The sequence below is a fragment of the Rhinolophus sinicus genome, linkage group LG06, assembly GCF_036562045.2.
Source record: "Rhinolophus sinicus isolate RSC01 linkage group LG06, ASM3656204v1, whole genome shotgun sequence".
In the NCBI taxonomy this organism is placed as follows: Eukaryota; Metazoa; Chordata; class Mammalia; order Chiroptera; family Rhinolophidae; genus Rhinolophus; species Rhinolophus sinicus.
In genome coordinates, this window is record NC_133756.1 from 75697393 (window position 1) to 75722476 (window position 25084).

General features: G+C 40.0%; 1 pseudogene; it reads left to right on the top strand.

Moving 5' to 3' along the window:
• The first annotated feature begins 9182 nt into the window (after positions 1-9182).
• LOC141572329 (serine/threonine-protein kinase PAK 1 pseudogene) lies at positions 9183-13996 on the top strand (annotated as a pseudogene).
• Positions 13997-25084: the final 11088 nt, after the last annotated feature.

A 25084-nucleotide genomic window follows, 5' to 3' on the forward strand; every position in this document is an offset into this window, starting at 1 on the left:
CCCGGCACCTTGAGCTGAGCTGCCGCTAAGCTCCTGGATGGCTCAGTTGGTGGGAGCGTGTCCTGTCAACCACAAGGTTGCCGGTTTGACACCCGCAAGGGATGGTGGGCTGTGCCCCCTGCAACTAGCAATGGCAATTGGACCTGGAGCTGAGCTGTGCCCTCCATAACTAAGACTGAAAGGACAACAACTTGAAACTGAATGGCACCCTCCACAACTAGGATTGAAAGGGCAACAACTTGACTTGGAAAAGAGTCCTGGAAGTGCACACTGTTCCCCAATAAAGTCTTGTTCCCCTTCCCCAATGGAGTCTTTAAAAAAAAAAAAAAAGATAATCTCAGTTTAGCCCACTACAAATGAGATATTTGTAATCCAGTGAAATGTGTAAGTAAAAATGCTTTATAAACTATAAAATATTGTGTATATTTGTCACGTCCAGCGCAACATGGGCAGTGAGGGAATGAAAAGAGGCGGCTTCGGGTTAAGTTTTAAAAAAGAAAGAAACAGACTTAATGCAGTTAAATCTCAGAAGGCCGGGGCCTCACAGTCATGAAAGACTGGAGCCCAGAATCAAGCTGACTAGTGGCTTTTATTGATATTCACATAAGGTATTAGCATTAATTATTCCACGGTCTGTGAATCTCATACATCTTAATAGAAAACCTATTGCAGTCAATCACCCTTGCCTGCAGACAGCTGAACAGTAAGTCTCAACTTCCCCAAGGGACAAAAACTATATGCATATGAATAGATGGAGAGCACCCCATTGAATCACTTCCCTTGCAGGTTTTGGGAAGGAACAGCAGCCACAGAGGCTGAGGCTTTCCTTAGCCTGAGGAAGGTGGGAGGCTGTGCCCACCTCTGTGAACCCCGTGGGTTCTCCTGTTGGTCCCCACATGACTGCATCTGGCTTGAGTTGTTCTTTCTGTGAGGAATCTTACTCGTCATTGACTGTCCAGTCATCTTTCTGGGACCAAACAGGGAGGCATAGGATGCAAACACAAAGGTTTAGCAAAGTCCCTGAAAGGATCCTCTTACAGACTCTCCTTTCTATGGGGGCAGGTAGAAGGAAACAAAAGGTTAAGCTGTTGTGTGGCTACATATAGTAGCTATAAAAATATTGGCTGTATAATTGCTGAAGTAAACAAATCCAACTTTTACACTGAAACTCATATTGTAGATGGAGCAAGTGTTGCCTGGCCTAGAATTAGTTCTGAATGTGGGCAGAATCCACACCAGACATACAGCTGCAGGAGTGTGAGGAACTTCTGCCTAATGCAAATTGATGCAGTTTTGAGGGTTCTCTGTTGGATGCCATCTGTCCTGGGGTGCTCATGTGTCCCATCTTTTGCAGTGAGGATTCTACTGGGTGAGACTTCCTTGTCCTACCATCTTGCTTTGTCTTCCCAGAGTAAATAATTTCCTGTCCCTCCCTCCCTCTCTGCAAGTTCCCCTCTGTATGTCATGGAATTCTAGAAACTTGCATCTGGAATGGACACTAGAAACACGGGCTTTGGAGTTGTCCTTTTGGCCACATAGGAAATCTCTTGGTGATTTTTCATTGTTTTCATGGTACTTGCTTGCAATGTTTTAACTTTTGCTTACTACACATGTAGTTTTAACTATCAGTATATTTCAATACAAAGCAAATAATGATGTGTATATTGAAGTTTGCACATAGATTAGTTCTCCTGCAAAAGGAGTAAGGAGGGACAGAACAGTTTTAAAAGGTAGCCTACTATTACAACAAACAAACATCTCCTATTTAGCTTCCACTAGGATTTTAATTAAATTAACTTTGGTTGGTGCATATGTGGGTATTTTTTAAAACCTCTCCAGGTGATTTCTATGTACCACCAACCAGGGTTGAAAACAGGGATCTAGCCCAGCAGTTCTTCAAAATATGGTCTTTGTATGAACAACATTGGAATCACCTGGGAATTCATTAGAAATGCAAATACTTGAGCATCCCTTCCCAACTTGAGCAACTCTGAGAAAGAGAGCCTCCAGGAGCGGGTTCTGAGGCATGCTCAAGTTTGAGAACCACTGATCTGGCTCAGAGGCTCAGAGGTTAATAAGCAAGTTGATGTCACTTCTAGTTCTAGCCACTGTGGAGTCACAAGCATTAGATTTACACTCCCATTATGATTGACCATAAGGCTGGGCAAGATGTGAACCAACTGCTTTCAGGTACTGGGCAGACAGTGCAAGGCTGTGATCTTTGAGATAGTGCAGCACATGAGATGTGGTCCACATTGTGTCTGGGGACAGCACGGGGAAGAGGAGCCCAAACAGAAAGGAGCAGTCTCACTGGGCAGAACAAACAGAGATCTGCTTGGGGCAACGTACATTTGCAGGACATGGCACCAGCGAAGAGGGAGAAACACAGAAAAGGAGCCCTCAAAATATGCATAGGAGGTTCCTTTAGTCTTTGACTGAATACTAAGCTGCAAGCACAGGATGAGATTCTGTGACATTTGGCAGAGTACAGACTGGGTCAAGTGGGCTGAACCGAGATTCCAGATGCATGGCAGTGGACAGTGTTAAATTTCCGACCCACTAGAGTTAAGTAACCTCTGCTGAACACCACGAGCATTTAGCTGAGAGTCCAGAAAGACTCTGACTTAGAACTAGGGTTAATATAGCCCCTTAAACATGGTTATTATAGAGCCTCCCCAAAACCTAACCCTTGAAGCATCAAGCTGAGCCATCAAGTAAGAACAAAACTCAACTCTGTTGAAAGGAAAGCAACAAAATCAATAATGTCTAGCATAGACTACAAAATTATTAAATATACAAAAGGGTAAGTAAATATGACCAATAACCAGGGAAAAAAAAGCAGTTAATAGAAACAGACACAAAAATGATACAGTTGGTGGAATTAGCAAAGATTGCAATACAGCTGTTATCAATATGTTAAAGGATTTAGAAATATGTGGCATAGTGAGTGAACAGATGGGGAAACACAATAGAGAAACAGAAACTATTTAAGAAAGGAATTCTAGAACTGAAAATTTTGAAATGAAAAATTTGGTAGATGGGCTTAACAGATTGGACATTGCCATAAAAAAATCAGTGAATTATATACATCATGACTTTTACCCCTAAATATTTCAGTATGCATTTGTTATTCTTAAAGAGAACATTTTCCTACCTAACCATAATACCATCTTCACACTGACCGAATAGAGGAACAATTATTTCCTCAAACTCAGTCCATATTCAGGACCACTCCCTGTGGTCCTGTAAATACTGTTGAATTCAGTAGTGGGCCTCTTCGTCTTGCCTGTCTGTTGTGCAGGGAGTCCTTTGTAGAGTTATAGTTGTTTGATTTGTTGTAAATTCCAGGGCAGATTTCCAGAGGCTCACCTCACGCTGCCATTTTGATGACGTCCTGTAAATACTGTTTACAGCTTGTTTCTTCAAATGAAAACCCATTCAAGAGTTATGCATAGTATTTCATTGTTATGTCTCTTAAAACTCTGTTATCAGGACGGCATCTGAGCATCCTGTTCTCTTCATTTTCTGAGACACTGACACAGAAGAGATCATTCTTGTACAATGTCCCATAAGCAAGATTGCTGTAGGTACCCATTTTAGTTGATTTCAGCTAAAACTGGGTTAGGAGAAGATGCACAAAATCAACTATTTCTGGATCTTTATGATGTTAGCTGCTAAATAGCTAGAGTTGTCCTACCTATAAATACTTCACTTCAAAAAATAGCACATGGACTTTATTCAGTGTCCATAATTACATTTCTATGCCATCTTTTCATTTTAACGTCAACTACATCACTTTTTTTTATGCCTTCTTCCTTTCATGTCATATATAGAAAGGCCTCTTGACAATAAGGTTATATAAATAATTACCTATATTTTTCTTTAGAGTTTTTATAATGCTATTTTTTTGTATTAATCTACTTTGGAATTTATTTCAGACTAACATTTGAGAAACCAAGTCTTTAAGGTAACACGTTTTTTGTGTTTATTAAAAATAGTGAAGATACTATATTAGTTAATTCAGTTTTATCGGACAAAGACATGGCAGATTTCCCCCCAAATACCCTGCATATGTAGCTCTGTCTTGAGGAATAAGTCAACTTGCATGACTAGAGCAGGGAGAGCACAAAGTGTTCCAAATGCCCTTTGATTAATTAACCACAAATGATGAACACAAGTATGTGTACATAACAGGTTTAATAGCACTCAGAGCACTTCTGTTCGCATTCAGATCAGATGTGCTGTTTGTCATTTCTCTTCATTGTTGATTACTTATGAGCAGAGTAAGTTTTAGTCTATCAAATATTAACACTCCTGCTTGGGTTCGTTCTAATTTTATCACGTGATCTTCCCCCAAATGTCTGAACCTCCCAACAAGGGCAATCCATTTCTCTTTTAAGGCAGGAAAAGACCCTGTGGAGCTAAGTACAGAGATTTCCTGAATGAACACACATTATTCTCTGGGAAACTGAAGGGCAACACTTAAGGTACTCTATTTTTCTTTTCTCAAAAAGGACTTTCTGTCAATAGAGGTAAAGACACTCATGAAGGGTACCAGTCACTTGTCATTGACATTAACCATCCAGGAACTGAGTGAGTACTTGCTTCCAAAGTCCAACAGACACTTTGGGGAGAACACATGATTTCCTCTTGGTAATCATGTCTAATGAGATCATGACTGAGAAGAAAAACAGTTGTGAACTTAGCAATGCTATCAGGAAGTCGGAGTAAAGATGCTCGAGAGGTTTTCTCTCACACCAACCAATTCTTCAATGCCAACCGGGTGTCCAAAACTTCAATTTAATTTTGTACTAACTACTCAGAGATAGTGCAGACTCACAAATTAAAGGGCTTAGTTCCAGAACACTGCCCCCTGAAGTGGGGATGCCAGCCACTAATGGGGTGCCCAGGACACCTATATTTCTGCCCAGATTACTACAGTTTTGGAGTTCCTGTGACCTTCCCCTATAGTCAATAATTTGCTAGAATGTGTCATAGAATTCATAAAGGCACTTTACTTACAGTTACAGATTTATTACAAAGGATATAACTATATAGGGCAAGGTATGGGGAGAGGTACACAGAGTTTTACAATTGATACTCACCACAAAAGGCTGCCATTTTCTCCATTTGTGTGTGGCTGGTCAGTGACCACTCTACCCTCTTTACCATGTAGTCCTGTATGCAAGACAATCTGGAATTGTTGATAGGAAGCTGACTATGTTGTCAGCACTATTTTCAGAATTTTTATTTCTCAGGAAAGTTATCGACTATTTAGGAAAAGTTGTTGACTATAAAGTGCTCTATTCTTAATTCTGAGAGATTTAAATAAAGCTTTGCAATAATGGTCATCAGCAAATGAATTTTCCTTTCGTTATCTCTGCACTTATCAATGGATCAGTAATATGCCTCACAGCTCAGGAATATGCTCATAGCAGCCAAAGGATCTCCTGGTATTTGAGGCGGTTTCCTCCAGTTCATCTGAGTTTAACAAACACATATGAATGCTGACCTTGGCCCAGACACTGGAGATACAAAAATGAAAGAAAAAAATTACCCTTGTAGATCTCTGACTGACATTGCAGGTGGGAGTGATTCCTGCATTCAGTGGCCCAAGCCAGCCTTCCATCGGGCCACTGTGAGAAGCCTCATTACTCCCAGCATCCTGTGGGGATCCTGTGGGGACCTTCCTCCTAGGGGATGTGTTGTGAGGATTAATGACGTTAATTTATCTCAAGTCCTTGGGGACAATGCCTGGGACATGGTAGGTCCCCGTGAGGTCATCAGTTTCTAATCCTAGACACCCTGCCTTCCAAACTGTTCACACTGCCATTCCACTCAGACACAGGAGCGTTTTCCTCATGTCATCCTCCTAATGGCACTCTGGATTTCTGCACCCCTGGAGTGGCAGGATTCTCTGCATTCTTTCATTCCTACAGTCTTGGAAAGCTTTCTTCACAAAGCCAGATGCAGCTACAATTTCACTATCTCCTCATTCATTTTATAAACATTCTCTATTTTATAAACTATTTAAGATATTTTGTTTATTCCTAACTACTTTTTAAAAGAATTATAATTTGCTTTCTTGCACAGACAACAGGCGGCCCAAACTCTCTGAACTCCATATTGTTAAAAACACCCTGTGAAAACTCAGTAATTACTGATTGATGGTAAGAGCAAATTTATATTGGTTTGAGTTAAAGGCATGATAACTACAGCATAGTTTGAGAAGGTAATCCTCAGTTCATATATATTCATTATGTGTGTTATCACAGCATGTGTGTTTAAGTATTACTTAGACCTATTTTATTATTTTTTTGAAAGACAAAATTATAGAGGTATTGTCTGCCAATTTAATTGCTTTATTGACTAAACTGGTCTACATCAATGACCTATATTTCAATGGATTCTAGTCCAGGAGTTTGATGAAATAAAAGAAGAGAAGCCTTTTAAAATTAGCAAGATTAGGTTACGTGTACTTGTGCGGAAACTGTCTGGAAACATTGAGACACTGTTATGAGATGAATTGTGCCCCCTCAAATTTATAGATTGATGTCCTAACCCCCAGTGCCTCTGAATGTGACTTCATTTGGAGATAGGGTTTCTAACGAGGTAATTAGGGTAAAATGAGGTCACATGGGTGGGCCCTAGCCCAACACAACTGATGTTCTTATAAGAAGAGGAAATTTGGATGCAGACACAAAGGGAAGATGATGTGAAGAGACACATGGTGAAGATGGCCATCTGCAAGCCAAGGAGAGAGGCCTTGGAACGAACCAACTTTGCTGGCTCCTTGATCTTGGAATTCCAGTCTCCAGAACTATGAGTAAATAAACTTCTCTCGTTGAAGCCACCCAGACTGTTGTACTTTGTTATAGCAGCCACAAGAAACTATTTCATATTTCAAGAATCACAATGATTTCTTTAGGGTTTTTGTTTGTTTATTTATTTATTTATTTGTTTGTTTGTTTTTATTATTATTATTCTTTTTATTGGGGAAGGGGAACAGGACTTTATTGGGGAACAGTGTGTACTTCCAGGCCTTTTTTCCAAGTCAAGTTGTTGTGCTTTCAATCTCAGTTGTGGAGGGTGCTGTTCAGCTTCAAGTTGTTGTTCTTTCAGTCTTAGTTGTGGAGGGCGCAGCTCAGCTCCAGGTCCAGTTGCCGTTGCTAGTTGCAGGGGGCACAGCCCACCATCCCTTGCGGGAGTTGAACCGGCAACCTTGTGGTTGAGAGAATGCGCTCCAACCACCTGTGCCATCTGGGAGCTCAGCGGCAGCTCAGCTCAAGGTGCCGTGTTCAACCTTAGTTGCAGGGGGCGCTGCCCACCATCCCTTGCGGGAGTCGAGGAATTGAACTGGCAACCTTGTGGTTGAGAGCCCACTGGCCCATGTGGGAATCGAACCGGCAGCCTTCGGAGTTAGGAGCATGGAGCTCTAACCGCCTGAGCCACCGGGCTGGCCCTCTTTAGGGTTTTTGAATGCAAATGAGTACCCAAACACCAGAGGTGATTTTCTCTTCTTCTGCATCATGTGCGTATTCTGAGTCAAGCTTACATTTGTAATCTGTTAAGACCTTTGTCTTCCCCTTTTCATTGCATGGTTGTTGTCATGTCAACCTATGTAACATCCAAACCTCTGGGGAATTTTTGTAATAGTTTATTTGAGTCAAATGACAATTGCTGGGAAGCAAGATCTGAAATGACCCAGAGAATAACAGTTTGCAGTTCCTTTTATGCATTTGGAATTACGTAGGGAACGTAAGGAGGATTACGTGAAGGTGGGAGAAATGAAGGGAGGGATCATAGTACAGGATAGCTAACATTGTGAGCTCACTTGAAGGTGTTGACCCCTTTGATGGTATTACATGTGGCATTTCAAAGGTGTGGTAATCTAGATGCACAAGAACAATGGACAAGGCTGGCTTTAAAAACTTGCACTGAATGTTATAGGTTTGGGGCTTGACCATCTTCCATGACCTGCCCAGTTAGGAATTAATGATCAGGTCAACCTGTGAGGCTTCTCTCCATAGAACCCCTTTTTCGTTCACAGTCATCAGGTTGAATTACACCTGCTTTCTTTTAGAATCAGAACAATCAGGTGAAGGTGATGTGTAGCGGCTCAGGCTTTCATGTCCTATGCAGAGGAAGAGTAGGCCCGGGTCCAGGAGCTGCCCCATGTGGCTGGGGAACCAAGTGTGGCCATTCCACTCACTGGCATTGATGTGGATCTAAACGTCATGAGTCATGGTTTGGTGTTGTGCTATATACACCCACATCTAACACACACCCTCCTGAGTACCTGTTCTTGGGGGTTAGAGATGGTTTAAAAATTAAATACAACTACAGCTGTGGCAGAGCAAAGCTGACTCATTTTCTGGGATGTTAGGATCCTGTCCTGGGGGAGGGGAGGGCCTCTTTTGTCTGCAAAGCTCCCGGGGCTGCCATTCATATTGAGTGTGTGATGGGCCTGTCATCCCTGGAGGAGGGTACCCTGCTCATCCTCTGGCTGAGGCCCACAGCATTGTTGAAATCTGCTAGGAACACTGAGAAACATGAAGATAGTTCAAATGTGCTCCTGTTTTTCAAGGAGTTTACAATGTACGAAAGAAAAACAAATCCACAATTAATGTGAGATAGAACATAATAAAATGTATGTGTAGAATACTTTTGCAATTAGAAAGCATTTTTAATCCATTTGTATATTTGATTTTTATAACAACTCTAGGCCACAGGCAACGCAAGAAAATTATCTTCATTTTACAAATGAGGAATTGAGGACAAAAAGATTTAGTAACTTCCCTAAGATCATTCAGATAGCAAGTGGCAAGACTCAGGACTAAAATTCAAGTGTTTGATTGCACAGAGAGATCAACAATAGAGGAGGATGGAGGTTAAACTGAAAAACTCAAGAAAAAGGCTGATGAGCTGAACGTCTGATACACAGGACGTTCTAAGACAAAGGGTCAGCATGGACAATGGTGTGGACAGTGAAACCGAGGGTCCTTATGATTTCGATTAAATTTTGTTTTAAATCCTAGTTCTAAAACTCATCTCTCTCTCTCTCTCTGCTCTTAGAGACCTAGCCTTCCCCCCCCCCCCCGCCCCCCATAAGTAACCCCTGAGGCAGCTGAAGACAATTGCAGGGACCTGACTAATGGTCACACTGTCCAGACCTCTGGCAGGCTCAAGATAACATTTTGCCCTCAGTTATCTTTCAGCTCTGGAGCGCTAAGTTTCAACAACCCCCTGGGTTCTTTCCCATGAGATCAGACAGAGAGACTTGGGGCAAAAAAGCCTTAGAACTTCCTCAAGAACTGAAGAAATGATTCATTACCCTTCCCTCACCTCGGATCAATCAGCTCCCAACAGGACCTTGAACCTCTAACCCACAATGTCTTGTGACTTTACCTATATGATCTGTAACCTATAAGCCTGGGGAGCCAGGTGTTTGAGCACTAGCTCACCTGTGTCTCCCAGCTTGATGCCATTTCCTTAAAAAAAACCCTTTACTTTCTTTGCTGCAAAGCCCTGCTCCTGTGCCGTGCACGCACGGAAATCAAACCCTTTAGTTTGGTAAAAAGAGAAAATGGTCCTTGGAATACTATTCTTTCATAAGAAAAGATGAAATAGTACTATTTGTGATAAAATGGATGGATCTTGAGATTACTATGCTAAGCGAAATAAGTCAGACCGAAAAAGTCTAGAACTGTATGATTTCACTGATATGTGGGATATAAAACTGAAAACAACAAAGGAACAAGACAAACAAATAAAGAAATAAAAACTCAGACACAGACAATAGTTCAGTAGTTATCAGATGGTAAAGAGGGAGGGAGTGGTAGATGAGGGTAAAAGGGATGAAATATATGGTGATGGAAGGAGAATGGACTCTGGGTGGTGAGCACACAATGTGATATATAGATGATGTATTACAGTATTGTACACCTGAAATCTATGTAATTTTACTAACTATTGTCACCCCAATAAACTTTAATTAAAAAAAGAGAGAGATAAAATGGTCCCAGAAGGGACAGACAGAGAAGCGATGGGGACCAGAGATGCAAGGACTGGAGCCATATTTCCTTTGTAGTACTTAACTCCAGGCCATTGTTTATGATCAGTGGGGTAACATAATCTTGAAGGCTGGAACACTGTTAATTCTTTTTCATTCCAGAACCTACCAGATTCCTGGCACTTTAATCAAAAGTGCACCATGAATGTTTATTGTAAAAACAATGGAAGCCCTGGCTCAGAGGATGACCTGGCAACTGGACAGAGGCTGGTTTGGGTGTGGGGGAAGCAGTAAGAAGGGCCTGCGCCAAGGCAGGGGTGGGGGGCTCCTTCCAGAGAACTTGGTAGTGCTCTGTTTGCTCAAGAAGACAGAGTGTTTTGGCCAGGAAGCTGCCTGCAGTTAATTGGAATAAACAAAATAAAACCAAATTACTTTTTGGAAACTTTGACTCAGATCTGTCTCTTTTCCTTGTTGCCTGATAAAAGAAAGGAAGGGGGGGGGAGGAGGGAGGGAAGTAAAAAGAATGAAAGAATGAAGGACAGAGGAAAGAAAGAAGAGACAGAGAGAGGGAAGGTGTGATGGAGAGAAGACAGGCAGAGTTCTGAAGGCCTATGATCTAGCTCCCTTGGCATAAACGCAGCTGAGCCCTGATTCAGGGGAATTATTCATGTTCCTTTCTCCCCTCTCAGCAGTAATCTTTCCTCCCTTGTCAAGAATTTAATTCTGGGCTATTTTCACTCTCCCTCTCATACAAACAAGAAAATAGTATATAGTCACTTGTTTATATTGGTTGTTCTGTGTCTCAACTTATAGACCCTTTCTTCAGGAATGCCCACAGTCTTCCTGTGTGGATTGCGCCCCTGACCATGTGTTCCTATAACCCCCAGCCATCCTGCTCAGTACTCATAGTGCTCTGTGCCACTGAGGGATTCATTTAAATTCCCACCCATTATTCGGTCTGCTCTACGAGGGCAGGGTAAGCACCCAGTTTGTCCAACACTGAAGAAGAGTTTGGCACAGAAGTGTTTTCAATAATTCGTTAATTAACACTTTGCCTTATAAAAAAATAGTATAAACAGAACCACTTTAAAATGGACTCAGAGCTGTCATTGCAGAGGAGCTGCCTCTCATGTTTTATAGCTCAAACCTTTGGATGTTAAAACAGGACAAAATAACCTTTGGACTGGGCTTAAAGTAGCATTGTATCCCATGCAACTGTTTATAAAGATAACAAGGAGTGTGAACCCCCAGAAAAAATACACCTGTCAAGATGGACTCTCTGTGGTTGGATCTATATTTAAACTAGAGCCTAAGAGCCTTTGCTGCTAGGCGCCTCCCACAGACTTGCACTGCGGGAGGAACCACAGGCTGAACTTCTAACCGCCCGCAGCATCCTGCCTGTTTACAGCATCTGAGTGGACCTCTGCAGGAAAGTTCCTCCTTCTGAGGCCATGCTACCATCCAGCCAATAGACTGTGACCTGCCGTGACCAATGAGAACTGCACAGTTTGGAAACCTTATTTTCATGAAATGGACCAAAATGGGAACCATGGGTGGGAAGTTTCTCTGTCAAAGGTGGCCTCTTCTTTGTCTCAGTGAGGCACAATTTAGGTTGCTACCTGAATCTGTGTCTCCAGGGTTGCACTCTTTTGGTTCAAATAAATGCTTTTTATTCTTTATTACAGTCTAAAATTAATTTTGGTTTATGACAGGTATTATGACTATTGGACTGAAAATTGAAAACATCTTTTAGAACTAGCACTGCTACATTAGCTTATCTGCACATACAGAAAATCCCCTTACATTTCTCATAAATATCCATTGACTTCACCTCCTAATCAAAACACTGTTCGAATTTCTGCCTGAGTCAGCACTTCCTGAGGAGCTATTGGTTTGGATCTCAGATAAATGCTGTTGCCTCTCACTTTTGCCTCTTATTTTTAGGTTAATAACCTCTTACCTAAAATGATGTCTCAGCCAGGCATTCATATTTTTCGTTTTTTACCTATATTTATATAAGGAAAGATACTTTCCCATTCATAAGTACCTTTCAGTAGTCAAGCCACCAAATTTCCTGTCACAAAATGTGATGGAAGTGCCAGCCCTTAGTAATAGGGATATGGGGACAGTTATTTGGGCCACATGACAGTCACTTTGGCTTGTGACACATCCAGGATGCCCTTTGCAGATGACTCAGATGGGAAGGTCGGAAGCAATGACACAGGAGCTGAGTTGAGCCAGCAAGCACAGAAGTAGCTGCCAGTGGTGATGACAGTGTCAAGTAATGGCCTAAACATTCAAGATAAACCCCTAGCCCCTCCAATGAGAAGGACTAGCAGTATGACTGGAGCTGGCAGCAACTATGCTGGAACCCTAAACCCTGGTTCCAAACCTCTGCTTCCAAATCCAGAGAAGAAAAAGGACTGATTTCACTGAGCCATCTTACCTGGAGATAAAACAAATAAAAAGCAGAAGGAAAGGCCACAGACTTCGCTTCCTTCAGATTCTGAGCACATGATTCACATTGGTTTCAATGCTGTCACAGAGCAGTGGGTCTGCTTGTTTCAGACATTGAATATCACTAAGCTAGAGCAGCAGAAAACCCACAGGCTCTTATGGGTGTATTGGAAGTCTACAACTTTCTTTTTCTTTTTTTTTTTCTAAAGTTTATTGGAGTGACAATTGTTAGTAAAGTTACATAGGCTTCAGGTGTACAATTCTGTATTACATCATCTATATCTCACATTGTGTGTTCACCATCCAGTCAGTTCTCCTACCATCACCATATATTTGAAGTCTATAACTTTCTATAACTCAACACAGACCTTCAACAGCCAGAAGTACATGAGCTTTACATACAAATTAGCTGAGGATTATAATTCTTCTAACACTTTGAATGAATGGAAGATAGCGTCTGAGACCCCGAAAGTGTTACCAGTTTCTACTTCACCAGAAGATGAAAGTGATGATGATGATGATGAAGATGAAGATGACGATGATGATGATGCCCAGCTCCAGGGACTGCCCCACACCTAGAGCACACAAAACCTGTATGCACATGGTCTGTGATGTGACCACTTCCATTATTCCGACTTGGGACATGACTACATCTCCCATTTCACCTACTGAGAATAATATCACTCTTCCAGTTGTTCTAACCTTAGTACTGAGAAGCAGAAGAAGTCTACAATGTCAGATGAAGAGATCTTGGAGAAATTCTGGAGAATAGGGAGTGTGGGCGCTCCCGAGATAAACTGTACATGGTTTGAGAAGATAAGGTGCTTCAGGCACTGTGTACACTGCAGTGAATGTGGCCACAGGACAGGAGATGGCCATTAAGAAGATGAAATTGCAGTGGCAGCTGAAGAAACAGCTGATTGTTAATGAGATCCTGTTCATGAGGGAAAAATAAGAACCCAAATATTGTGAACTATTAGACAGTGACCTTGTGGGAGATGATGAGCTGGAATCCTTAGCTGGAGGCTCTTTGACAGACATGGTGGAAGAAACCTGCATGGCCAAGGCCAGACTGCAGCTGTGTGCCATAAGCACTCACAGGCTTTGGAATTTCTGCATTCCAAACAGGTCATTCTCAGAGACATCAAGAGTGACAACATCATGTTGCAAATGGATGGCTCTGTCAGGCTGAGTTTGGTTTCTGTGCTCAGATCACTCCAGAGCAGAGCAAATGGAGCACCACAGTGGTACCTGTACTGGATGGCAACAGAGGTTGACATCTGGTCCCTGGACATTGAGATGATTGAAGGGGAGCCACCATACCTCAATGAAAACCCTCTGAGAGCCTTGTACCTCACGGCCACCAATGGGACCCCGGAGCTTCAGATCCCAGAGAAGCTGTCAGCTGTCTCCAGAGATTTTCTGAACCACTGTCTGGCAATGGATATGGAGAGCTAAAGAGCTGCTGCAGCATCAGATCCTGAAAATTGCAAGCCCCTCTCCAGTCTCACTTCTTATTGCAAATAGGCAGCCAAAAACAATCACTAAAACCATGTGCCAGCCTCATTGTGTCAAGCCTTCTGTGACATTAATGCTCATTTCAGAAATTCCAACCCCTGATGCCTTCTCTTCCTTGCCTTGCTCCTCCCATTTCCTGGTCTAGCGTCTCAAGTCTTTGATCCTTGGAAACCAGGTGTCCAGCATTAAAGAGAACTGCAACTGACTAATCAAATGATGGCCATTTCTAAGTAAGGAATTTCCTCCCAATTTGTGGATGTGAGCATGGTTTATGGTCAAGGGTTTATATGAACAAACCCTTGGACTCCTGTTTCCACATAGCAAAATCTTCTCCACACACCACCTTCCCTTACCCCCTGGCCAATCAGTTCTTGGCTATATACATTTTTGTCTTAATAACATTGAAAAAGAGAAGCGACGACAAAAAGTCCTCCACCCTTCTCACCCACCCAAAACATAAAATAGCATTTTTTTAGGGAAAGCGAGAAGAGGATGCTTTAACCACATCTTGGGAACCCTTTAATTTTCTCCTTTACTAATTTTTTTATTTTATGTTTTCCATTTTTGTATGGTGGTAAAATACACATAACATAAAACTTACCATCTTAACCATTTTAAGTGTACAGTTCAGTGGCATTAAGTATATTCATATTGTTATGCAGCCATCACCACCATCCATCCACATTTCATTTTGCAAAACTGAAACACTGTACCCATGAAACAATACCTCCCCATCTGCCCTCCCTCCAGAGCCTGGCAGTCACCATTCTACTTTCATATTTACATTCTACTGTCTCTATGAATGTGACTCCTCCTGATAGATCTTAAAAATGAAACCATGCAGTATTTGTACTGTTGTTACTGGCTTAGTTCACTTACCATAATTTCCTCAAGGTCCATTCACATCATAGCATGTGTCAGGATTTCCTTCCTTTATAGACTGAATACTATTCCATTGTATTTATATACCACATTTTGTCCATTCATCCTTCGAAGGACACTGGGTTGCTTTCACCTTTCGGCTACTATGAATAATGCTGCTCTGAGTGTGGATGTACAAATATGTCTTCAAGACCCTGTTTTCAATTCTTCAGGGTAGATACCCAGAAGTGAAATTGCTGGATCGTATGGTAATTCTATATTTAAGTTTCTGAGGAAGTGCCACACTGCTTCCCAGAGCAGTGGCACCATTTTGCATTCCCACCAACAGTGCACAGGTTTCCAGTTTCTCTGCATCCTCACGTGGGAACATTTTGTGCTGCTCCTTTGCTCACTTTTTCAATGATGAGAGGTCTTCCCAGCATGGCTCAGTTTGCATCTCCGCAGACCCACTCTCCACATCAAGTTCCACCCTGTCCTTGCAGCGAAGCAGCCCCTGTCTGCTGCTGCCCCAAACCCGCCTCACAGCCTGCAGCTCCGCCTCCCTCGCCCTGAACCAAACTCCAAGGCAGCACAACCCATGCCATTTTCTTCATATAATAATCTGAGAACTGCCTTCTGCCTCTTCTAGCCTGTCTTCCTCTGGCCTCAATGTCTGTCAGAGTTCATAGAGGTGCCTTTGTGCTCCAAGGGGCATCTCTTGTTCTGTGGCACAGGCTGGTAGACACTGTTCAAAATTATCCCACTGTTTGTTTTATACAAAACAACTGACCTGCTTTTCAAGAATAGCTATGTGGGTAAAGTGAAAATAGGGCTTCTGACTCTTACATCCCTGGAAATGCATCATGGGTTTAATTTTAAAAAGTGAGTTCTTTTTCTGAAAGTCCAACAGTACACAGCTCCTTCCTTGTATAAATTGTTTGGCCATTTTATCATAGCACAGCTTTTTGCACTGAGTTTCATTTTCATTTTGAGATGGAAGAAAATATAACAAGAACAAAGTCTCTTAGCACCAAGTAATTCAAAATTACTCGGAGGTCAGATGCAAAACTGCTGAAAGGCTGAAAGATGCAGGCTAAATTCTTTACCAATAAAATGAGAAACTCTTTACTGTCAGCTCTACAGCAATTCATGAATAGATTTAGAGTAGCCAATAATATGTAAAAATACAGCCAATTGTTAATTAGCAACTAATCAATTATTTCAAATCAACTTGACCATCATCATAAACCAGCTGTAGGTTATGAGAAAGTCAAATATTCCTGAACTTTAACTCCATTTTGACCTGTCACTTACAACTAAACATACGTCTACAGGGCCAAGCTGACCAATGGGAACTAATGTCAGGGTACTTGGAGATCTAGTATAGTTTCTGGGCTGTGCAATGTCAGGCAACAGAGCCTGTGGCTAGAGCCCACTTACCATGGACCTCAAAGTTAAACTGTTGAAATTATTTCCTAATGAGTTTATATGTAGAGTCACAGAGATAGATACACTGAAAAGATGGACAGAAAATATTTTAATTATAAAAATGTTCCATTAAAAAAACTGTAGAATAATGTTTTATAAATCATCTAGTTAGGAATGGCACATTTATATTGTATTGCATTTCATAAAGCATTAATTTGTTTAATATAACACTTTAAAACATACCATAAAGTTTGGCATTTCTTCATTTTTTCATTATACTGAGAGACTCAAAAAGTTATATTAGCTGGGGTTCTCTGAATCTTGTCAAAGCCTTAGCTCATGGAGAGCGGCTTCCAATGCCATGGTCCTGGGTAATTACATGGGGAAGCAGTGCAGGCCTGAGTGGTTGGCCCATCTGTACCCTAGGGCTCTCTCTTCTTCCCAGTGCAAAATGAGCTTATGCATGAAAAACTCAGCAAGTGGACAAAACCAGGTACAATGGACAATGAAGAAAACTGCAGTATGGGGTCTGTTCTTGGCAGTTTTGGAATTACTAATGCCTTCAACAATGGCAAGGCTGATTTCTCTCTATTTGACATCCAAGAGAGGGCCTGTCCCTGTCCAAATTTGCACACAGATACTTTGTGGAGGTCAACAGTAAGGCACAGAGCTGGTAAAATGCAAACCCCATGGAAAGTTTTAACACAGACCACTCCATTCCTTTCCACTAACACTACAGAGCAAAATACATTCTGTTGTATGGAATGTTTTCCTTTCCAGCTGCTTTTGCTGTATTCTGTTCTTTTCTACCACAATATGCTTGTAGTTTATCTCAGTACCCCATTTGGGAGACCCCCTAATAAAGGAGAGTTCGTTTGAAATTCTGAGCTTAATGATATGTGTGCACTTCCAACTTTCAAACAACTATATGATGCTATGAGGTACACTGGAAATTAGAACGGGAATGGAATGTTAATTTGCCTAGTCGAGATTTGGAGAGTGAATGGCTATTTACAGATTGTTCTCAAACTTTCTCTCCAAAAGGTGTATCTCCAATCCCTTGGATGTCTCTATTAGCAGTCACACCTTGACCCTTCTGAAGTCTTCCAGGGCTTCAAGCCACCTACCCTTTCATCTCTGTACTGACAGTTTTCTGTCCTCTGCTTTCAGGATAAAGATGCCTCTTCTGTTTTTCCCTTTTAAACACTTGAAAATGCATTTGAAGCACGTTGGTAGCAGAAAGAAAGGAGATAGAAAGATGCCGTGGGAAAATAAAAGGGACAATATACTTGTTTTTGAGACAGACTTTACCTAACAAAGATCAGTCAGAGCTAATAGAACTTCCTGACTTTTGGTTCACGTGGCTGGACTGTGATTCTCTTGTAGAGAGCAGCTGTTATCATCTCTCCCATGTGTATGTCCTTCTTTACCACTTTGGCCCACAGGGTGGTCATGGCGTGGTACATTTCACAGAGAGACGTTCTTGCTCAAAACTTGTACTTGGCATTGGTTATGTGTTCTGGTTCCCTTTGAGGCACAGGATCTTCAAACACAGCCTTACATATAATAACAAACAAGAGAATTTTAGACTATTTGGACACCCACATAAGCATAATAGACTGTAGGTTATTAGAAGAAATTACAAAGACAGTTTACCCAGGAAAGGGAGCAGTTTGATTTCTGTAGAGTAAGGTTTAAATTCACTTTTATAACTGAACAGGAAATTTTGTGAGCTTTTGGACATCCTCCAAAATTTGAATGTTGGCAACTCACACAAATTTTGTAAGTATAATATTAGCTGCAAGTATGCTCACTCTCATTACTAATCAGCCTCAGTAATGAGGTAGATTGAAGATAATGAAATGAAACTGTGGGGGCATTTGAGGGAATTTCACTTGAAGAATTGAGACTAGACAACATTTCTTGCATTGCATTAATTTCAAGGAATCTGAGGGACTCTACATGCATCTCTTGATTGAAAGTGATATTACTAATTGGACAATTAAGTAAACGGATGGTGGTTGGTGTGAGCCAGGTTTCTCACTGTTAGAATGGTGGAGTTATTGTGCAGACATCTGACAAACACTACCGCAACCAGGTGCTCAAGGTCAACATCAATAGTGATAAATCATATTAATAGTATGGACTTTTGATATGATGTGATGATGTGATAAGAATGGCACTTTACCTTTACAGTCTTCTCACTAAATGCTTGCAAGCCCTGTCTAACCAAGAGAAAGATATCAGACATCCCAAATGAGGAGTCATTCTACAAAATATCTGACCAGTACTCTGTTAAAGTCATCAAAAGCAACGAAAGTCTGTGAAACTGTCTTACACACGATGAGACTAAAGAGACATGAGGACTGAAGTAATGCAGTGTCCTGGCTGAGATCCTGGAATACAAAAAAGGACATTAGGTAAAAACTAAAAAAATATTAATAAAGTATTAACTTTAGTTAATGATGTATCGATATTGATTCATTAGTTGTGACAAATGTACCATATTGATGTAAGATGTTAACAATAGGGGAAACTGTACTATTTTTGCGACTTTTCTGTAAGTCTACAACTATTCTAAAATAAAAAGTTTTTTAAAAAAGAAAGAGCCTTATGAGATGTCAACTGAAACCAGAGTGATATTAGATCTAGGCAGTGCAATAAGGCAAGAAAAACAAAACAAATAAAAGGCATATAGATTAGAAACAAAGAAATAAAACTGTTCTTATTCACAGATGAAAGGATTGTTTATGTGAAAACTCCAGAGGAATGTGCAAAAGAAAAGCCTCTTTGAACTAATAAGTGAATTCAGCAATGTCACAAGATACAAAGTCAACATGCAAAAAGTCAGCCACATTTTCGTATGGTAACAATAAACATGTGGAAAACAAAATTAAGAATATAATATTGGGAGTGACATCAGACACATGGTGGCATGAGTGGTTCCCCTTAATCTCTTCCCTTGAAGTTACAAGAAGTTGAAGAACTATAATTCAACAAAGGATTCCCTGTGCAACACCCAAACACATTCGAAAGATCTGCACATCAAAACATCTAAAGGTGGGTGAATCAGGGCAAGAAGGAGAGGGGGAAGAAAAATGTACGCAGCCCAGAGCTCACTTTGATCCCGGGGTAGGGGGAGATCCAGGCTGCAGGTGCACTCCCTGTGGCCTTGAGCATTCTTGCCGGAATGACCAGCATGTAATACAGCGGAATCCAGAGATCAGGGCAGAGAGCTTGGGCCAGAGATCGAATACAAATGTGCAACAACTGTGGTTGCACACTGCCAGGCAGAAAGCAAAGTGCAGAGTCTGGCTGCCTTCCCGTCTGCTCCCAGAGCTTGCCTCCCTGCACCTTCCCAAGGCTAGCAGTGGGCTCCAGAAAAAAACAGTAGCACTTAGTGTTCGGTTAAAGAACAGAATATCTACAGCATGGAGTACTCGAGAGACAGTTCCTGAGTGGCAGATATACACTGTAGGTAATCCCAGTAACAAGGGTGGAGATATAGAGGTCTGGTAGTTGCCATTACTGGGAGAAGAACAAAGCCACAAGCATACCAGCAGCCACTCCAAGCCCAAACTGCCACCACCAGCGGGGGCACCTGGGATGGCTCAGGCAAGCAGTACTGCATCTAACTGCAGGGGCAGCGCTGGGATTTCAGGAGCTCAAAACCAGATTGCCCCTCACATTCTCCCACTGGGGTGGTGCCCTGACACTGAGGACACCTGGTCACAGAGCAAATGCCTGCGTCCCCAGGGAATACAAGACGTCTTTCAAGAGAAGCCAGAGCAGTGCAAGAGAAAATAAAATGCTCCAGCACCGCCTACTGGAAAAAGTAAAAATAAAAAGACCTCTTCTGATTAACCAGCTGCAGAGCTAATTCCCATAAGTGCCTAGGCTGAAAAATAATTTATCAAATGCAATGAATGACTAAAGTAATAAGGCAGCTCAGAAAGAAAATTTAAAAATCCCTTCCCCCCCCCAAATAAACTAGAAGACATGGGAAAATAAACTAGAAGACATGACTTAAATGACAGAGAATTCAAGATGCAGTTCTGAAAAAAACTCAATGAGATGCAAGAAAACACAGATAGGCAGTTTAATGAACTCAGAAATATAATCAGTGGAAAAGAGGAATAATTACCAAAGACACTGAGATTTTTGAAGAGAACCTAATAGAAATTCTGGATCTGAAGAATTCAATAAAAGAGATGAAGAATGAAACAGCGAGATTAGGAAATAAAGCTGACCAGAGGACGGGACGAATTAGTGGTATTGAATATAGAAATCTGGAAATGACACAGATGGAAGAAGAGAGACTTAAGTGTTGAAGGAAATATAAAAACTCTACAAAAACTTACTCCATCTGAAAGAGCAAGAGAATAATCGGAGAAAAAGAAGAAGGGAAGAAGGGCATAGAGAGCCTATTCAAACAGTCAACAAGAACTTTCCAAACCTATGGGGAAAAAATGGATCCTTGAATCCCAGAGGCAAACAGAACACCTAATTATCTCAATCCAAAAAGTCCTTCTCCAAGGCACATTATATTAAAACTATCCAAAATTAATGACAAAGAAAGAATCCTCAAGGCAGCTAGAGAAAAGAAGGGGTTATCAATGAAATAAATACCATTAGATTATCATCAAATTTTCAGCAGCAACTCTATAAGCTAGGAGGGAGTGAAATAAAATATTCAAACTATTGAAAGAGGGCAATTACCAGCCAAGAATAATGTATCCAGCAAAGTTATCCTTTAGTTATAGAAGAAGAATAAAGAGCTTTTCAGACATACAGAAGCTGAGGGAATTTTCCAGCACAAGGCCTGCATTACAGGAAATACTGAAAGGGATTATTTTATTTGAAACAAAAAGACAAAAGGATACAGAACTATGAGTAAGATGACTAACAGGCAGACAGGAGCAGGAAACAGCAACCTTTATTCAGAATACACTGACATATAACATGAAGGTTAAAGGAGGTAAAAACATTAAAAAAAAAAAACAAGGAAGAAGACAACTGCTACTGCAACTAGGAAATAAACTCACAGAATAAATAGGAATAATTTGTGACAATAAAAACATAGAAGGACAAAAGACAAAGTTCTGAATTTTCAAAGGGGAATGGAGATAAGATGCATGCAGAAGAAAAAGGACTACTGTAGACATAAAATTTTGTTTTACATAAACTTAATGGAAACCATTAAAAAAATCCAGAACTGAGACATATAACATGAAAAAAGAGGAAAAAGACCATAGAATACCTCCAAACCAAAAGTACCAACAGAAACACAAAGGCAAAGAAACAATGGAGACATTAAGCTACCAGAAAACAAAAGATAAAATGGCTTCTTGATATATCTTCATATATGTAGGAAATCTTCGTATATCAACAATCACCCTAAATGTAAAAGGACTGAACTCACCAATAAAAAGGCACAAAATAGCAGATTGGATCAAAAAACACAACTAAGCCATACACTGTCTTCAAGAGACAAATCTCAGCTGCAAGGACAAATATAAACTCAAAGTGAAAGGGTAGAAAATGATACTCCAAGCAAACACCATGCAGAGAAAAGTGGGTGTAGCCATACTTATATCTGATTAAAGAGACTTCAGGATAAAAAAAACGTAATGAGAGACAAAAATGAACACTTCATAATGACAAAGAGAACAATACATAAAGAAGACATAACACTTATCAATATGTATGTTCCCAATCAGGGAGCACCAAGATATGTAAGGTAACTACTAACAGAACTAAAGGGAGAAGCTAACAAAAATACAATTATAGCAGGGGACCCCACTGACTGTTATGGCTAGATCATCCAAATGGAAAATCAATAAGGAAATATCAGCCTTAAATAACACATTAGACCAAATGGACATAATGGACATTTACAGAGCTTTTTATCCCACCACCCCTGGTTAAACATTCTTCTCTAGTGCACATGGAACATTCTCAAAAATAGACCATATGTTGGGACACAAAACTAGTCTCAGCAAATATGAGAAGACTGAAATCTTACCAAGCATATGTTCTGGCCATGATGCTTTGAAATTGAAGATCAACTGTAAAAAGAAAGTGGGAAAAATCACAAATATGTTGAGATTAAACAACATGCTATTAAAGAATGACTGGGTCAGAGAAGAGATAAAAGGAGATATCAAAAGTTATATAGAAACAGATGAGAATGAAAATACATCCTATCAAAATTATTCAGATATAGTGAAAGCAGTAATAATAAGAAAATATATATCATTACAGGCCTACCTCAAGAAACAAAAAAATGCCAAATAAATAACTTAACATTATGCCTTAAAGAACTAGAAAAAGAAGAACAAATGAAACCCAAAGTTAGCAGAAGGAAGGAAATAATAAAAATTAAAGTAGAACTAAATGAAATAGAGAACAAAAAAAAACAGAAAAAATTCATGCAACAATAAGTTGGTCTTTTGAAAGAGATTAATAAAATTGACAAAGTCAGATGAGCAATGGACTTATTAGGGAGGCCACTTCATAGACTGTGTAGATGCCTGATCACTGCGAAGTCCATCTGAAGCTGAAGTAGAATAATATTGAATGTCATATGTGTTGACATGGGTATATACAAGATGTGGAGTACAGCACAGGGAATATAGTTAATGGAATTATAACAGCTCTATACGATGTCAGATGGGAAATAGATTGGGGGTTATCACTTTGTGAAGGGTTTAAATATCTAAATATTACATTGTTTGTATACTTGAAATAAATAAATAAATAAATAAATAAATAAATAAATAAATAAATAAAATTGACAAACCTCTGGCTAGGCTAAGAGAAAGATAGAAAAGATTCAAAGAAACAAGGTCAGAAATGAAAGAGGAGAACTTATGATGGACCCCACAGAAAAATAAAGGACTATACAAGAATACTACAAAAGACTAAATGTCACCAAATTCAATAAACTAGAAGAAATAAATAAGTTCTTAGAAATATATAACCTTCCTAGACTGAATCACAAAGAACTCGAAAATCTAAATTGACTGATCAACAGCAAGGAAATTGACACAATCATCAGAAACTTCCCAAAAAGCAAAAGTCCAGAATCATGTTGCTTCACTGGTGAATTCTATAATACCAAACATTCAAAGATGATTTAATACTTGTTTTCGTCCCAAAAAAATTGAAGAAGAGCTAACACTATCTACCTTATTTTATGAGACCAACATTACCCTGATACCAAAACTTGGTATGGATAACACAAATAAAGAAAACTACAGACCAGTATCACTGATCAATGCAGATGCAAAAATCCTTAACAAAATGCTAGCAAATCCAATACAACAATGCACTGAAAAGATTATACATCATGACCAACTGAGGCTCATCCCAGGGGAGTAAATATGGTCCAACAAATGCAAATCGATCAATGTGATACACCACATAAACAAAAAAAAAGGATAAAAATCATATGGTCATGTCAATAGATGCAGAAAAAGCTTTTAACAAGATACAACATCCATTTACGATGAAAACACTAACATGAGTATTGAAGGAAAGTATCCCTACATAATAAAGGCCATATACAACAAACACTCAGCTAATATCATACTTAATGGTGAAAAAGTGAAAGCTTTTCGTCTAAGATCGGGAACAGACAGGGATACCCTTTTCACCACTGTTATTCAACATAGTGTTGGAAGTCCTAGCCAGAGAAATCAGGCAAGAGAAAAAAATAAAAGGTATCCACAATGGGAAAGAAGAAGTCAAACTGTCACTTTTTGAAGATAACAGAATTCTTTGTGTAGAAAATCCTAAAGACTCTACCCAAAACCTATTAGAAACAACAAACACATACAGTAAAGTTTCAGGATACAAAATCAATATACAAAAATTCATTGTGTTCCTATATACTAACAATGAAATTTCAGAAAAATCCATGAAAAAGACCAATTCCTTTTGCAATTGCAACAAAACGAATAAAATACCTAAGAATAAATAAAACCAAGGATGTGAACGGCTCATACACTGAAAACTACCAGACATTCTTAAAAAAAATTGAAGATGACACAAAGAAAGGGAAAGATATTCTGGGTTCATGGAATGAAAGATCAACGTAGTTAAAATGGCCATATTACCAAAACAATATACGGATTTAATGCAATCTCCATCAGAGTCCCAATGGCATTTTTTAAAGAAATTGAATGTAAAAATCATCAGATTTGTATGGAACCACAAATGGCCCTGAGCAGCCAAAGCAATTCTGAGAAAAAACAGAGCAAGGCTGGAGACATCACACTCCCTGACTTCAAATTTTACTACAATGGCACCACAATCAAGCCAGAATGGTAATGGCAGAAAGACAGACACATAGACCAATACAACAGAATTGAGAACCAAGAAATTAACCCATATATATATGAGCAAATAATTTTCAACAAAGGAGCCAAAAGCTTAGGATGCAGAAAAAAAAAAGCCTCTTCAATAAATGGTGTTGGGAAAATTGGAAAGCCATGTGCAAAAGAAAGAAACTAGACTACTATCTGTCGCCATACACCAAAATTAACTAAAAATGGATCAAAAGCCTAAATATAAGACCTTAAACAATCAAATACATAGAAGAAAACATAGGTACTAAACTATGGACCTTAGTCTTAGAGAGAGGATTTCATGAATTTGACCTCAAAAGCAAGGAAAGTAAAAGCAAAAATAAGTGAATGGGACTATATCAACTAAAAATCTTCTGCACAGCATAAGACGCCATCAACAAAACAAAGAGACAAGCAACTGAATGTGAAACGATATTTGCAAACAACAATCTGGGGC